The sequence below is a fragment of the Ammospiza caudacuta genome, chromosome 1 (genome assembly GCF_027887145.1).
Source record: "Ammospiza caudacuta isolate bAmmCau1 chromosome 1, bAmmCau1.pri, whole genome shotgun sequence".
NCBI lineage: Eukaryota > Metazoa > Chordata > Aves > Passeriformes > Passerellidae > Ammospiza > Ammospiza caudacuta.
This window is the reverse complement of record NC_080593.1, coordinates 90,027,116-90,045,104: the sequence shown is the minus strand read 5'-3', so window position 1 is coordinate 90,045,104 and position 17,989 is coordinate 90,027,116. Positions and strand designations below refer to the sequence as shown.

At 39.7% G+C, this 17,989-nt stretch overlaps 1 protein-coding gene across 2 annotated transcripts in view; it reads right to left on the bottom strand.

Annotated features, from left to right (window-relative positions):
* Window positions 1-17,989, bottom strand: part of LOC131568899 (poly(rC)-binding protein 3-like) — a 496,267-nt gene that overhangs the window by 382,217 nt on the left and 96,061 nt on the right. For both annotated transcript variants that reach the window (XM_058821076.1, XM_058821067.1), the window contains exon 3: window positions 9,824-9,961. The gene's annotated coding sequence lies outside the window, so the exon portion shown is untranslated. The remainder of the gene's footprint in view (window positions 1-9,823; window positions 9,962-17,989) is intronic.

The following is a 17,989-nucleotide window of genomic DNA, read 5'->3' as shown; positions in this document are numbered from 1 at the left end:
TCAGGGGCTGGAGGTGCCTGTGGCTGCATGAAACCTGCACAGGGAGATGCACATGCAAGGGTTGCTGGTAACAGGGGTGGAAGATGTTCTTCTGTATGGCAAAATGCAGAAAATAACTCAGCGATGGTCTAGTGGGGAAGACCAGAGTGTGATGGGACCAGGGCATTGTGGGGGGCTGCTGGTGGGAACAGGAGTTTGTGTGGTGTTAAAGTGGTGGACACCACCACCAAGGGGATGTGTTTGAGCAGTGCAGCTAAATGTTTAGAGGGTTTGGACTTCCCATTTGACTGAAGGGCAACTTTCTTCAGGCAATTGCTGATGGGAAAATTCATTATTCAATGGAGTAGGAAGTGACTCAGGACAGCAGTCATATATTTTAACTATTTTGGGTGAACGCAGATTGATTTCACTGACCAAAGAAGGTCACATCACTTTTAGCTAAACTCTGTGGCAGAAAGCAACAAAGATTCAACCCGTTTTGTAGCTGAAGCCTTGACTCAGTGCTGCTGTGAGGAGATGGTGGTGGAATGTTTGTGTGAGCTGTAATTGCAGGGGGAGTGTGTTTGGATAACTAACCTCTCACTAAGAGGTTCATGGGGGCAAATCACTGAACCCAAGCAACTTGCCAAAATAGAAAAGATGAATAGCAGTGGCTTTATATGATCCACTCATAGTTTGAAACTAGTCCAGAACTCAAAGAAGACTGTACTGACATCAAGTGAATCTCATTATGAAGAAAGAATATGATGTTATAAATAGGAAAGGATGTGGAAAGTATCCCCTCCAAAATGTTCCTGAGCCTGGTGAGTAGGTGTACAGTGAATACATAGGCTATTGCTGAACGAATGATTTTTCAAAAATTACACATATAATATTTTCTGAGAGGCTAAAAGGAATCATTGCTGCTCTAATACAAGTTCTTCCTCCCTATTTGCAATACAGCTGCTATTAGCCAATTCCCCTGGCCCCACAAGCTCTCACAGTAATCTGAACCTAGTATAATGTTTTTCATTTTGGCTTTTTCTGTAGACAAAATCAGGAGCATTTCCTTTCTGACAGTATGACACAGGCTACAGACAGCCTGGCGCCAAAGCTTTCTAAAGATCAATATATTTAATGCATTTAAAGTCAGTAAGATCTCCTAGGTTAGTCCTGGGTTGCTTGAGGAAAAAGAAAGACAAAAGACTAGGGAACACTGAATATATAGATTTAATATTTCATTTGCTTATTTAAGGAGCTGTCCATTTTAACAAAAAACTATTTAAATTACTTTGGGTTTCAATTTAGAGTATTTTTCTCAAAATGTTTTGGTAATCATGGAGAAAAATTTAATGCATTAAGTGGGGTCAGATACATTGAGACACAGGCTGGTGGGAGGCTTGTTTATGTGCATAAAGACAAAAGAGTGAATAAATGCCAAAGACTGTGGAAACAAAAGTATTATCTGTCCCATCATACCAATTTTCTTTCTTCCCATCTCCCAAATTTTTTTTTTTCACTTGAATATTGCTTCAGTCACTCTGGCCCTTCCCACTGGCTTTCCTCATTTACTTAAGCTGCTTCCCATTTTCATTAACCTCCAATCTTTATTGCTCCAAATGATTATTTTTGCTTGTTTATAAGTTTACTGCCTGCTAAATACAACAGCCAAAGGCAATCACACAAGTGAGAAAACCAGTCATTGTCCTATGAAGTTCACCAGAATTGTTTTTCTTTCATTCAGCCTCAAAAATTCCATAGGGACTTCCATTTACCCTACCTACTTCCCACTTTCCACTCCAAAAAAGTGTCTAACAGGAAAAAAGGAGCCTCACTAAAAAAGCTACCATCCTTTTGAGTTTCTGTTCATATGCATTAAAAAATATATATTATATATATTAAAACTTAAAAATATAATAGAGAAATTGCTAACTTGCTGTCAATCTTCAAAAGATACTAAACAATGGTACCCTAAGTTTACTATATGTCTTGCAAAACAGAAGCATTGCTGTTGCTCACAATTGGAAGAGCAGCTTAATAAACTTCAGTTCTGTGCACAACATTGGGCTGCCAAAAACAGTGAATGAAATCACATTTTCCACCTTAACATGCTATTAACTACAAAGCTCACACACACACTGCTTTAAATGCAAATATTACTTATTTCATGCTAATATTTTAGCAAGAGTGAGTGCAATTATTTCATCAAAGTAGATGCAGTGGGAGGTAAGCAAGAAGAAGTAGCTATTAGTGGTTTGTGGGAAATAAATTTAGTCTTCTCTTGTATGGAGTAGGTGTTTAGAAAGAGAAACGTTGCCTTTCTGTTACATCAAAAGGTATGTGACCTTTTGGTAAGTTCCAGTACACTTGGGCTTCCTCCCTAAATCCAGATTAACTCAATAATATTTGTGAAGTGTTTACAATATTTTCAATAGGGTTTTTATTGAAAATCTGGACATGAGATTCAAGGTACTTCACACAATCTTTAAAGTTAACACCACTTATTTTGCTCTCCAAGTGCATCCCATTCTGCTAAAAGTCCTCAGCCTTGGTTCTGTTATAGTACTACAAAAAAGTTGGTCCTTGCTATGAATTTCAGGACAGTCTGACTACAGCAGCTCTTGGGAATAGCATTTTGTTCCTTTGTAGCAATATATGCTATATATTTATTATATATGTATAATCATATAAATTATATCATCTAGACACAGAACAGTAGAACAGGAGCAAACTAGAGCAACAGCTTCAGGTTTTCTGCATTGTTGTCTTGTGCTTGAAGTGGCAGAAGCCAGCTGTGAATATTTCACCCTGGGACCAGGTCTGCCTGATGCCATGCCAGAGGTGTAGGGCACAGCCCAGCTCCCTGCGTGTCTTTGCCTATCTAGTCAAATGGCACATGCTCTGCTTCACCCAGCAGCTTTATGTGATACCTATCCAAGTTCCTAAAGAACTCAGTGATCAAATAAAACGATGATCCCCTCTCAGAAAAACTGTCTGCTTTGAGCCCTGAGGCTTTTGTGCCTTGAGGTTCTTGTGATGGAGAAATCCAGCCTGGAAACAAGTAAGCAATAAAAATTTTCACATTAATTCACTTCACAGTGCTAACTCTCCTCGACATAAACATCTCAGTGAATCAGCTCTTCCTAACTGCTTGCCCCCTGCTCTCAGCAATGCACAACAGAATATATGCATTTTAGAAAACATGCACCATTTCCCTTGTGGCTATTCTTCCTTGGTACCTAGAGGAAGCAGTTTTTGCCCAAGTTTTCTGAAGGAATGGCTGTAGTATAACATAACACTTCCATGCTAAAAAAGCAAAAATATGTACAATGAGAATAAAAAAGGACCATTTCAAAAGGACTTCAATCTGAGCTGCGAAGTTTGCTTTGAACTTGCATTTTCAGGGATCTCAGCTGTAATTTTTTGCATCTACATTACAGGCCTCAAACTTCACACAGCATTTCCTAGTCAATGAAAATATCTGTTCTAGCTCTGAAGTTTAAATATGGCATATGTAACACTGTAGCACCTAGGGAGTGCAAACAATATGGCTATAAACTCCTAAGAAGGGATAGGCAAGGAAGGAGAGGTAGTCGGGGTAGTCCTGTATGACAGGAAGTGTTTTGACTGTCTAGAGCTTTATGATGGGTTAAATGTTTACGAGTGTTTAGAGGGAAGGCCAACAGGGCAGATATCCTGGTGGGATTCTGTTATAGACCACCCAAGCACTTATAGAATATAGCAGGAGTGGTTTACGTTGTACACTAGGAACATTTTTTCACTGACAACACTGGTGCAAGTTGCCCAGGGAAGTTACCATCCCTGGAGGTATTTAAAAGACATGTAGATGGGACTCTGAGGGACATGGTTTAGTGGTGGACTTGGCAGTGCTGCGTTAATGGTTGGATTGAATGGCCTCAAATGTCTTTTACAACATAAATGATTCTGTGATTCTAATACTGAGTCAGGCAGACAGCAGAAAGTATACTCTGCCTCCAAATTTTGTACTCTTTTATATGCTAGTACTGTATGTAAAAACTCCAGTACATTCCACTGGCATAAGGACCAGAGGCCAGTTTCCTTTCTACTGTATATTGGGATGGCTCAACCCGTTGACTTCAAATAGCCCATGCTCTTTCATTCCAGTAAGGAGTTTGCCCCAAGGGTCTTGCTAACACTTTTGATTATAAACACTAAAAGGGTAGTAATCCTCAAGCTCAAATGAATTTACACACTAGATTTCTATGGCTCAGAAGAAGCAAAAGCTGTTCAATCTACTGTGAAAAGCAGGAATTTGTCTAAAATATGAAAAAAACAAACAAATAGTGTTGTCAAAATATGCATGTATATGAGGGTTCCAAAATATAAATTACTCTCTTCTAAGCACAGAGCTAAATATTATGGATGGCAGCCTATAGCAGTGCTTCTCTAGAAGCTTCTCATAAAGAAAGCAAGACCTGAAATCTTTAAACTGTGACTCATGCAAAGCTAAAAACCCACGGAAGCCACCAGGACCATTCACCTTGCTGTGGGGGGATCTCTACCTCTGCTTCACAGTGCAAGACTAGAAATCTCAAGCATCATAAGGGGTAGCTGATACCACACATTTTTTGTACTCATAAAATGAGTTACAGCAAGAGACTTTAAATAACAGCAAGATGTGAATCACAGAATCACAGAATTGTTAAAGTTGGAAGGGACCTTTGGAGACCATCCAGTCCAAGCCCCCTGCCAAGGCAGGGTCACCTTAATCAGGTTATGCAGGAATGCATTCAGTGGGTTTGGAACATCTCCAAATGGGGCGACTTCACAGCCTCCATGGGAAGTCTGTTCCCTGGGCAGAGGGTGCTCTGACACCCCCAATGTAAAGAAATTCCCCCTCATGTTGAGGTGGCTCTTCTTGTGATTTTATTTATGGCCATTGCTCCTCATCCTGTCAATAGGAACCACTGAAAAGAGACTGGCATCATTCTCTTGACACCCACTTTTGAGATACTTATATACACTGATGAGATCCTCTCCCAGTCCTTTCTTTTCAAAATTAAACATCCCCAGCTCCCTCAGTCTCTCCTGATGAGAGAAATGCTCCAGACCCCAAATCATCTTTGTGGCCTCTGCTGGACCCTCTCCATTACCTCCTTGACTTGTGCTGAGGAGCCCAGAGCTGGACACAGCATTCCAGATGTGCCTCACTGGAGCCAAGCAGAGGGACAGGATCACCTCCCTTGACCTGCTGGCCTCACTCTTCCCAAAGCACCCCAGGATCCCACTGGCCCTCCTGGCCACAAGGGCTCTGCTGGCTCACGGCCAGCTTGCCATCCAGCAAGGCCCCCAGGTCCTTCTCTGCAGAGCTGCTCTCCAGTGGGTCACAGCCCAGACTCTGCTGGGACTTGGGGTTTTCCTCCCCAGATGCAGGAACCTGCTGAACCTCATCGGGTTTGTCTCTGCCCAACTCTCCAGCCTTTGAATGGCAGCACAGGCCTCAGGTGTATCTGCCACTCCCCCCAGTTCTGTATCATGAGCATAAGATGGTACAACACAGTACTTCTGTAGGTCTAGATTTATTGCACATATTTAATGGTAATTCTGAAGAGAAGATAATAACCAATCACTAATTAAGTCAGATATGACGAAAGCTGTTCTGAAATTTTGAGTGACCTCTGATTCCAATGGGGACTGCAATAGCAGGGAAAAATGCCAGACAGCCAATTAAAGGTCTGGTGATTAAGTAGAGCAACAGGAACTTCTCAAGTGGATTGCCAGATCTTAAACTAGCTATTATAACTCAGGGAAAAATCACAAATTTAATGTGAACAACTCCTTTCCCAAAACAAATGCACATCGGCTCAAAAGACATCAATATCAGCCTCAAAAACTATTAAGAAAGTTAGTACTGGAGTTATGGCTTCTTATAACTTCCTGAAACAGCATTTTCTCACTGGTTACCAACCTTAAAAACGAACCAACCAAACAAACAAGACCCAAACCCCAAACCAAACCAAAACCAAAACAAAAAAAACCCAAACAAACAAAAAACAGCAATGAAAAAGAAGCAATAAGAGCTGAAAAATATTACGGCAATGAAAAATTTGCTTAAAAGACAAAGAGACATACTAAAAACAAAAGACAAGACAGAAGTCCTTTTTTTACAGAACCATTTCTTAAGAAAAAATATTTTTACACTTTTTATTCAGCTACAATTTTGTAAAGATCTCATGGAAGTTTCTACTGTAATCATTGGAGAGCGTTAAAAGAAATGGCCCCAGTGTTTTCAATGAGACAAAGAATATGAAGAAACACAATATTACAAAATGGTGAAGAGAATGTAAAATACAATACTTTCCAGAGCATAATTAAACTGTGTTAAACATTGCTGTAAAGAACATCTCTAAGTCATAGTTAGGTTAAAACAGTGAAGATGACAACATATTTTTTTCTGCTCACAGTAACGGTACTAGGTGAAGTTAAACATGAATGTGAACTCAAACTCCCAACCAGAATTAAAATCTAAGCTATTTTCATCGTGCAATACTCAGGAAACAACACTTGTGTGAAGTTACTGTAAGACAGAACTCTTAGTACCATATGTTAGTAAGAGAATAAATCTTATTTCTTTAAGTAGGTCCTTGATCAAGAGGAAGTTAGTAGCACATAAAAATTTACACATCTACCTATGAAAACTGCCACCAAAAAATTCAATTCTCATGCTATCTTTGAAGTCCCACAAACAACTCCACCTCAGCAACAAGGTGTTCCAAGTTCAAGGGCCCTTGTGAGCCTGAAACAGCACCTATGTCCAAAATCTCAGATCTGACTTATTTTCTATGGTGCAGCTGGAAGAAGTAATGTCCTGTACTACACAAGCATAACTTGGAACACTCACTTGAGTGTGAGGAATCCCACTTCCAGGCTCTTCCCATATTCAGGCAGTGTGGACACCGCCTTTCCAGCAGAACTACAAGCTGTTTTGGAAAACAGGATCTGGGACTGTTTTACTAGACATACTACAGCCTGGCCAGAGTGAAGTTGCAAATTTCATGCAGCTGGAAGAAAGGAGAGAGAGGGTAGCATAGCCCAGTGGCTGAGCAACTTGGAAAGGGAGGGAAGAACCATCAGTTTCACAGAAGCAACAAGGCCCCACATCTCTGCTGGGCAGCTGTGGTGAGCACAATTCCTGATGAGTCCTTTTAAAAAAATTCTGCTATGGGGACCTACCTCAGGAGCAGGGCCCGGACTCCACAGCCTGCAGGCGATGGACTCTGGTCAGCCTTTGCCAAGGGCTATTTCAAGGCTGTTTCTGCTGCGTTTGCAGGTTTCCACCCAATTCTGGCATGCACTACAGAGGGAGATTGGGTGTCCCAGCTCCATGACTTTATTGAGCCTTCCTGGACTAGCTACTGAAGACACCTGTTTCAGCCCTAAATATGACACAGAGAAGCACAGAGGCCACATCCTGCCCTTTGTTCTCACCACTAAAGCATTGCTGGCCCAACAATGTAAACACGTCACACTTCTCCCACCAACTGCAGTGGGAAGTGTATTGCATCTTCTGTGCTTTGATTTAACTCTCCTCTGTATCTTGCAGCTGAGAACAAAAGTACTGTCCTTGTGACAAATTTCCTTACTGTAATAATACAGACACCAACAACAATGAAGGGAAGAAAAAACACTAGAAAAGAAGTGCATTACTTAGACAAAATAATAAACCATAAATCAGTACAGTGACAAGATTGAGTGTGAAACCTCTAATTACACATTTAATCATTTGCCAACGTCTTATTTTCTTGAAGCAATGTCATGAAGCTTCAACAAGATTTGAATTTGAGGCTTATTTTATGTGTGAACTGCAAAAGCAATGCAAATAGAAATGGTTTAAAGACTCAAAAAAATGTATTAACTTTAATCTTCAGCTATGCTGACATCTTACTGAATGCCTTTATTGCTCTCAGTCACACTAGCCCTCATTTGTGTCATTTTGACACATCACTGTGTCAAAACACATCAAACCCACCTCTATTGCACAGATGTGATATAAAATAAAGTAGAAAATTAAGGGGCAAATAAGTGGTTACTTAAAAAGCTGTATTAAAATATATACTTAAAATACGGTATTAAAACAAGAGAGTGTAATACCATTGTGGAAGAAGACACTGTTATTTGTGAAGTATGGACAAACCTGTGCCCCCAGGCTGTATCTGCTCCACTGCCTTTTCACAAGGAGGCAGGAACCAGCTGCTAGAGCAGAAAAGTGTCTCATCAGCATCTGAACACCTTTTCCTATGGATTTCAGGGCCCAGAAACAGAGAGCAGGGCTGGTTGTTGCTGCTGGGTTCAGAATGGCCGAGGGAATTGCCTGAATTCTGTAAAAATTCTGTGTACCAAAGTCATCTTCCAGCACACTCAGAAGAGTACTTACTAAAAACAAGGTAACCCAAAGCAAAACAAAAATAGCAAAAATAGCAGAAGTCTCCTTCTTCTAACTGGAAAATAAGGCAAAGTCCAGACAACATTTGCATTTAGACAGATGCCCTCAAAGAATAAGGAGTCAGAAAATGCAGACTTTCACCAAAGTCAGAATATTGCTTATATGCTGAGAAAAACAGCCCAATACACTGAAGACATCACTTAATATGAATTGCAAAGGCACTGTTGTACTGCTAGGTTTTGCTTCCCCTAGAAGAGAGCAATTGGAGTTGAAGGAAAAACCCTGGAGTGCCTTTTATTTTGTTTTGTCATGTTGTAGGCTTTGGTAAATTGGTAAATTTTTGTCTTATGGTTCCTAGCCAGGGTGGATCTTCACACAGACAAAACTGTAATTCAACTGCTTTTTTTTCCTTTCTAAGAACGAACTGAGCCTGGGTTGCAGGGAAGATGGGTTTGCTCTACTCACGATTTTCACCCCAGCAGAGGGGACCAGAGCACATGGGGCCTGGCCAGTGTTTTGGGTGCAGATATGCACAGGACCAAATACAGAGGAGAAGCATCAGCTACTCCAGTGGAGGAGGGCAACATTTTTATTGTCTTTTGTGGAGACAAAAACCACCAGACAGAGAACTCTGAGGTAATCTTTAGGTCATATTTTCTTCCGTGTTTGTCTATTTCTATTTGCATCATCCTTTTGAAAAATAAGTCATCCTCTGTACATGTGGATCTTGATTCCCTTAAGTTGGCTGCTGGTACTTGACAGAACCTCTGACTCACTGCTGTGAACTGGAGGAAATGCTCCAGAACCTGCTACAGACTCTGCTTCTGCCACCTTTTGGAACAGGCAAAACCAGAAGGAAAAGGGCATAATTTAATCAGGTTCTATTACATAAGGCTACTGCATGTTTGCTTCTATGCTAGGTAATTTTTTGTTTGTTTTTATTGTGTTTTGTAAACAAGAAGTTACTTATGAGAACCAGGGAGCACAGGCCCACATCCATAGCAATCTAAGTACAGTTGGCACTGGGAAAATGAGTTTTCTTCCTTTCTTTTCTTTTTTGGATCTATTTATGAATCATGAGGAGTTTGGACTGATTCAGCAATAGATATTGCTGTTTCACCTACCATATTTGAAAATAGCTTCGACAGCATAGCACACATTAACCCCCTCCTCCCTATATAGAACTGCCTACCTATAAAATCCACATAGAGTGCTTAAACTGAAAATATGGGAGGTGTTTGGCTTAGTACTTCTGAATGCATGTGAGGCACCAACGTCAGAGTCCTGGAAACATGACAAATTTTGATCCTCTTTTCCCCAACAATTATTGAATAAATAATTCCTGAGGCAATGCTCAAAGCAGGCTCACTCCTTGTGTACCTGACAACATATGACTGAGATGACAGGACATTTACTCACCCTGCCAGCCAGATGATCTGTAGGTCTTGGGAGCTTTTCTCTCTGCCTCTTCTCTAGTCCACTCATGCATCAGGTTCCTTACAGATATGGGACAGCCAAGGGAATTTACTTTTCTTGCTCTGGGTGTAAGATAGTTACCTGTGACAGAGAGGATAAAGACACCAAATGTGGAGTATGAAGGCACTTGGAACAATAATTTCCGTAATTCAGGTAATTCTTACCTCCCGCCTTCAATAGTAGCCAATATTGAGGAATAAAAACCCCAAGAGTTGATTCAAAAATAAGCAGCCTGGAGGAATTACTGTTTAGTAAGAGCCCCAATTTTTTACGCTGCCTTTTTTAGTTGTAAAGAAATTATATGTATGAGGAGAGTTTTCAGTTAATTCTACTGGTTAACAGATCAAATTTCAAATAGATACATTTAGTTAGATGTATTTACTTTTAGTTTCTATCCCACTGTTCAGATACTACAATGATTTTTCTGAAATATTCAGTCTCACCATTCGACAAATATTCTCTTCCCTGTAGTTTCTCTTAGCTATTTTTTCTACTGTTTTTCACTCCAGAATGTCCAGAATGAAGATTATTCACTGGTATTATGGCTTTTTTTTTAATACCTATAGACTTTTCCTCTTCAAGGATGAACTACTCAGACCTAAATATATTTTAAAACTGTGACCAAGCATTTCTGTTCCACTCTTTTCCTCCTTGTATCACCAAGTGAGCTGAGAGACACCAGTTCAAAGCCAAACATGATCATCATCTATGTCCTGCTCTATTTCCTGCTCCATTTCCTTCAAAAATACATGTGGTAAAGAGGTGGAAGAGGAGACTTTGGAACGCATGAACAGACATATCCTCTACAGCCACTGGACCTCAATAGGGCAAGGAGAGAAAAGCAAACATGCAAACCCCAAACATGCTGCACTTAAGAACACTCTAAAAAGCAGAAATGGGGAAATGTCTAGCTTTGTAGAGCTCCCCTGAATAATTTTTCTGTTTTGTCAACTGAATAGCCAAGATACAGAAGCAACTGAGGGAGAAAGGAACCAAGAATAGGTCATTATTTAATTGTCTCACCAAGTCTAAAATACAAAGGACTTTCACTAGGGGTTACTTTGGAGGTAAAATTGGAAACTTCTCTTCAGAGAGTTTTCTATTAAAGGTCATGGGTATCAAAATCTATCGTCTCACTTTAGATCAGTTATAAAGCTACTATAAATAAAGTCTCCTATATGGCACATTGTCATTGATTCCCACTTCAGTGTAATCAGCACTGCAGACACAGGAAATTCCTAAAATAAACAGCAGTATTCTCTACTTACTGCACTTAAATACAGAGTCAGGAGCTCTGTATTTATATTGTAAGATATTCATTACAATAAGTAATTCATTGTAATTTAAGATATGCATCATACTTGCTGTACAGCAAATTATTTTATTATCATTTCAATGAACAAATGTACTGTATCAAAATACAGCGTAGCTATGACAACAGTAATTCATAATTTACCACAGTCTTTACCACTAAGCAAATTAAATAATTTGGCTGAATTGTTTCTTTATAGAAAAAATGTGATAATTTGCAAGCAGTAGTTTTTGCATTTTCTGTTCTTAGACCTAGGCCAGTGTCTTCTTTGACAATTGTAAATACATCAAAATATCTTTCTTGGATAAAAACAGACCATACAGCTGGAAAATATAGTGTCTATTCTACTGAAGCTACTGAAGAACTCATGTGGTAACTGTTCCAAAGTTCTGGGCAAAATACCGCAACAAAAATAAGATTAAAAAAATCAAAATACTGTAGTAATTTTACTTACATGCAAATGAAAAATCATGCTAAAAAAGTCCCTTGTGGAAATAGATTGGTTTGATATCTTTCACCTTATCTTTTCTATCTCGCTGAAAAAGATGTGGGAATATGAAGATGGGAGTAGGAAGAATGACATGAAAAATATAAAACAAATATTTGCATCAACTTTTTTGACAGCTCAAACTGAAATGTGTCTCCTGAAACCCAAGACAGCAAGAGGGGCCCAGAAGAGGAAGCTGCTTGCTGAAAACAGCTCCCCCAGTGCACTGGGCCTTCCCAGGTTGCCATTTGGGATGTCATGCAGGCACAGCAGATGGACAGCACAGGATGGAGAGGTTGGGAGGGATACTTGGGAACAATGCAGAACTTCCTTGTTCTGGACTGCTTGGATGAAACTGGGCAAGCCAGACCTCAGCTGGATTTGAAACTGGTGAGGAACATGAGAAACAACCAGATGAGCTTGTAGGGGAACAAAAGGAAGTCTGAGAAATAGGTTGTTGGGAGAGGCTGGCAAATCTCCATCCTTGTAGATACTCCAAATTCAACAGAACAAGGCTGTGAGTGATGTTACCTAATTTTTTCTTGCTTAGACTAGGACATTGATGATACCCTCCAGCACCCTCCAGAAGTCTATTCTAACAAACAAATTGCTGTGATTCAATGACATTATTTAATTTGCCTGCAGTTTTCTTCCCTGTGAATAAAAGAAGGGCGAACATAAGAAGAAAAGCCAGAGGGAATAAAAAGTAAAATTTATCTCATCTTTAATAATTATCTCAAAGAAAGAATACTGAATTTGAACAACAAAAAAATGCAAACAAATTATTAAACCGCTACAAATACAGATTTATTTTCTCTTTCACTCTCTATCACCTGTATAATTCTGTAAGCCCTTCACCCTGTTCTGCTTTTTCCCTTTCACTGAAACTAAGTGGCAATACACAGGACACGGAGATTTTGAGTCCAGCCTTCAGAATAGGACTTGTAGGAGCCCTTGGTTTCATCTGATATTTCCCTGAGCAGAAAACTTCCACTGTACCATGGGGTGGCACCAGACTGTAGACACTAAAATTTTTCCAGGTGCATGGTCCATCTGTTTCTGCCTCTTTGCCTCTTCATGTTTACCCAAAAAAGCGCAAGAGTTTAGCACCATACACTTTTCAAGCCTGAGTAAGCAGCTTAATTATTCAGACAAAATAGCATTGATTTGAAAGTGTCCGAACAAATGAAATTCAGGCTTGCCAACCTCATTGAGAAGGACAGCCAACCTGCTGAGGGAATTTCCAATTGTGTTACTTACAGTTCTTGTTTCTTTCTTTTATTTCAGGGTCATTTTATGCAATACAGAGCAAATTCTGGCAAAGCAACCACACAGCTGCTTTTGAAATTAGAGGAAACTTTGCTAAACAGACAGACCTTCAGCTTCCTCTGAATTCAAGAGCACCCAAAGACAATACATGAATCAGGGAAGTTGACAGCTGACAGTGATAAAAAAATAAAATAGTAGGCTCAATTCAGCACCCATTAAAATGAATGGGACAATTACATCTGTGAATGAGCTGCCCTTAAACATGAAGTAAATATCACACTCTATTGTTGACTCCTTCTTGGACCATAAATTCAAGTCTCCTTAATGTCATTATGTCATTCCACAGGCTCATTTTTTAATAAGCCATGCCTTGTTTTCTTCAGTATTTCCAAGGGCAAGAATTTAGAGAATAGACAGTCATCTTCCACAGTAATCACTTTTATCATAGCAGTTATGCTACAAAATAGAGGCCCTATTATACTCCATTTACTAAATTTATATAGGAATCAACTTGTTGGGCTATAAATGGACAGTATTACTCATTATGTTATTTGCTATAATAGTTGAACACCAGTGACTTGCAGATCCAACAAAAATCCAAAAATGGCTATGCAAAAAGCCCTAAAATTAAGTTCTTGACAGATAATAACTAATGCTGTACACCCCTACTTTTTATGTTATGAACAATATGCACACTGTATTTATGCAGGAGAAACCAGTATTTAAAACTCTTACATTTATCATAAAAATAGATTTTATTACAGAAAACAGTGCCTTGCCATAAGAGATTTACAACTGATTAAAAAGGATGGCTTGTCCTAAAATACTTACATGATTGCATGCAAAGAAAACAGATGGTCTGTGTAACAGTAATTTGATTACTTCCAGTAAACATTACTCATGATATAGAAAATGCTTATGCTGATCTACTCCAGAGTGATGTGTGCACTTTGCCTCTCTCTTTAAATGAAGCCTGTAATTCTGTTCAAGAAACAACACTGCAGCTCTGGTTTCCAAACAAATCAAATAAAATCAGGTTGTCTAATGTATCATTCCTCACTTAAGAGCCTGACAACACAAAGATTAATTTTCACTCTCCCAAAAGTGCTTAACATAATGCCATGCTCCCTACTCATTTAGTCCTTTTTGTAACAGTTCTTTAGGACAAAGAAAAGAATGTTATTTCTACTTTCATCTCTGAGAATAAGCCAAAATTCAATGCTTCTTCTCTTCTGCTGCATCTAACATTCTTCTCCTTTATATAACTGCAGGTATACAAGAAGAAGGGAAAAGTCTTACTGGTAAGGCTTCATCTGTCCACCTCAAATTTTCTTCTATCTCTTGGGTCACACCAAGAATGGTGCTCAGGGAAATTCAGCAGCCACATTTCCCCTACCCAAGCTTTCCCAAACACTGGATGAAAATCTGCTTGCCTTTGTAAGGCAGACAACCCTCATAGGGTTGTTTAAATCACTAAAGTTCTTGGTAACCAAACCATGGATGGGAATTCTGTCACTTCTTCATACAGGATAGAGGTCTGGAGTGATAAAGGGTTTGTGTTGCCTTTTACAGCTCTTTTTGCATGGGATGAATACAGACAGATCTTTCTCAAAGGCAAAAATTTAACCCCTAAGAAAGCATCCTTATATCTTTTCCTGTATTTCACAGGGACTTCACACCTGAGTATATTTCATCATCTGCAAGTAATAATATTCCTGCTGGAATGTAACCCTATGTGTCATTATCTTGTCTTGTTTCATTACTGTTGCTTCACCTGACTGGCCTGGACTTATCCCAGCCAAATGAAGTAAGGGCACAATCCTATTAAATGCCTGCTGGGAACACCCTAAGCTGCTGCTCTTGTCAGTGGGAGTTAAGGGTTCTCGGCACATTGTAACAGGTACTCAGACCCTTGAGAAATTGGACCCTTAATTAGATATTCCCTCATGACATTGTGTGATTATTTAATGTTCTGACAAGATGCCTCAGCAATCTCACAGGCCCTGAATTAACTATCCTAGAAGAGCTCTTTGCCAACTGCAGTTCTGTGAAAGCTTTGTCATGCTTGGCCATGGAAGCAAATTGCATTTTGTGGAGCATATGAAATGATTTACCCAATGAATTGGCTGAATTATATATGACATGAGCTATTGGCCTGGCTTGACATGTCCAGTTTTAAATAGCTGTTCTTTTTTTGTCCCTTTCCTCTTCCCTTGTGTGTGCCCTGCCCTCCACTCTTCCATGCACACTTTTTACTGTCCCACTCGCTGGCAGAGCTCAGTAGCAGCAGCAGCAGTCCTTGTGGCGACATGGGATGATTCATCACACAATCTACACGAGGCAGATTAATATTGCCAGAGCAGACCCTTATTATGAATTTCCTTTTCTGTGTCTGGCTCATCTGCACTATAATATTTGTTACTCACATGTAAATTTTCAGCTTAAGCCTATCCATCCAGGAGCTGCTGAAGTTTTTTAATCTACATTGAAAAATTTAAAAAAAAAACCCCGACAGAGTAAACATTTCTGCCTTGCAGCTGATGCCATGTTATCAAACACATCAATAAAAGCTACAGTAAGCATAAAAAACAAAGCATAAACAGAGGAAGTGCTCAATAACATAGTATATCTCAGACAAATGTACAAAACAATGGTCATCTTTTCATCATTCCCTATGCATATCATCTTTAGGCACAATCACCTCAGGGAAAGGACATAGATTTAAATGTTTTCCATAGGATTTTAGCATTCTGATTACTAAAGCCTGCTCAAGTGTGCAAAATTATGGTGATTAGAAATCAATACTCATCTCCCATCAACTTTGTAGAAAAGGAGGAGAAGTATTTCCCCACCTACCCTAAATCCTGCAACACGCAAATACCCACCTCAGGCCCAAGGACTGTAGTCAGGGCATATCAGATACCAAAACTGAAACGTGTGTTGCAAGTAAAAAATAAGAGAAACAATGACTGTCAAGAGAGGCATTAAATTACATTCCGGAGGTTGTGTTTTTAGGAAAAGTTTTATTCAACTTTGAACTTCTCTGCCCCTGCTGACTTGCAACCCACTTTATGAGACCACTATGAAGATATAGCAGCACTTTTAGTTTCTTTGCTAGCAGCTGTTTTAAGAGGTGTATTCAAGTTCACTTTTTTTGGTCACAGTTTCTATTAAGTCTAAATCAAATAATTTGCAGAAATGCAGTCTCACCCAGCCTTCCTCCCAACCCAGATATGACTCCTGCTTTACCTGCTTACATTTAAGGAGATTTTTCATCCTCATATTGTAAATATTTCCATCACAAACACTTTTTCTTTTTTAATGAGGCTTCAACGCAACCTTAAATTGTGTCTCACAAGCAAAAATCCACTTCCACAATGAGGAATCAAACTTCTGATAAATCATTCTACCAATCAGTTTCCATGATAACAAAACCAGGTCCTTGAGTGCTTTATGCATTCTGGCAAGCATCTGCTTTGCCAGGAGTGGATTAAATAACACTACCTCTATTATTCTAATAGTCTGGGAGATCATATAAAATATTTATATTGTGATCTGCAGGCAAAATGCCTACTCTAAATTATGCTCCACAAGCTCAGCAAGATATTCTATTGATAGAAAAATACCTCAGTTTAAATAATTGGGCAATTTTAGTTATTCCTTATTCTATGAATCTCATGTAATTTTGCTGTTTCCCCCTTGAGAATGCTATCTATTTTAGGAAGTACAATTTTCCATGTTCAAGGGTTTCCTGTGTATTAGTACAACTATCTCACCCACATAACACTAAATCACAGGGCAAGCAAAGAGGTAACTAGAAAAAACACGAATGCTGTCAGTGCAGGTCAGTGTTCTGCCTGAGCTTCTTTATCGCACATCTATAGGCTACCAGACAGTTTTTACTACACAGCCAAGAAGAAATTTGCTTAAGGCTGAATTTTGCTTAAATCTGACTTCCAAATTTCCAAACAAAGAAGAATTTTAAAGTTATTTGCAAAAACTGTATTCACAAAGCCTCTTCTTTGTGGATCCGAACTACATTGCAGGAATAATGGTTGTAAATACCAAATATCATCTCTCTTCAGAGTTGTGTTTTTTGCTTTAGTTAGGTTACTCCAATTCTCTATGTGGTTATGTAAGACCACTTTAGGATCACAAGCTCATTCTCAAAGAAGTCACTTGTTTCAGCTGGCTGAAGTTCTAACTTGAATTTTGAACACAAAAAGCACTTTATTTTCCCCACATTTCATGATTACATAGTGCAGGACAGTTAGCATTAGATTCTGCATTGAGCTAAAAGCAGTGTATATGTGCTCGTGATGTTGTGTACAGCCCCAGGACAATATGGTGTAAGAAAGAAGGCCATGAGCCATTCCTACGCAGAGTATTCCCTGGGTAGGGGCATTTCCACTCAGTTTGGAGCCAGTAATGACAGCTCACTGAATCTGCATCTCTAACCCTCATGGTGCTTTGCTGAGTGTCAGCATCCTGGAGAGGAGTGCAGAGGGAAAGCAAAAGTGGCACACTCAGACTGTGCACTGTGCCTCCCCCTTCATTGGCAGAAGGCATCAAAAGCAATCCTACTGCAGGTCCATGCAGCCTTTCACATGCTATGGGCAGGCATGGTTTTTGAAGATTAGTATTGCCTCTAACAGCTGAGGTCATCTGTAAAGGAGATGTCCAAGTTAATGGCATTTTTAGTGGCCTGGGGGAATCCTCTCCACAGGCTGTCTTGTCTGAAGTTAGATTCAATGACTGCTGTGGGCTGGTCTTGCCCAGCTCAGTTCCCACTGCGCAATTTCTCTGACTAAACCAGCCTTACAATGCTGCTGCTGATATGTAAGGTTCACCTCCTCCAGTGAACGCACGTGCCTTGCCCTTCAGCTTTACTCCCATTGGTAAGGGCAGGCATGGACAAGGGCAGCAGGAGGAAGGGAAGCTGGAAGGGTTTTCCTTGGCCCTCTTGCTCTTGTCAATTCTGCCTCATGTCCAGTCACACCACTCAGCAAGGACAGAGACATGGCTGCAAAGCCCATCTTTA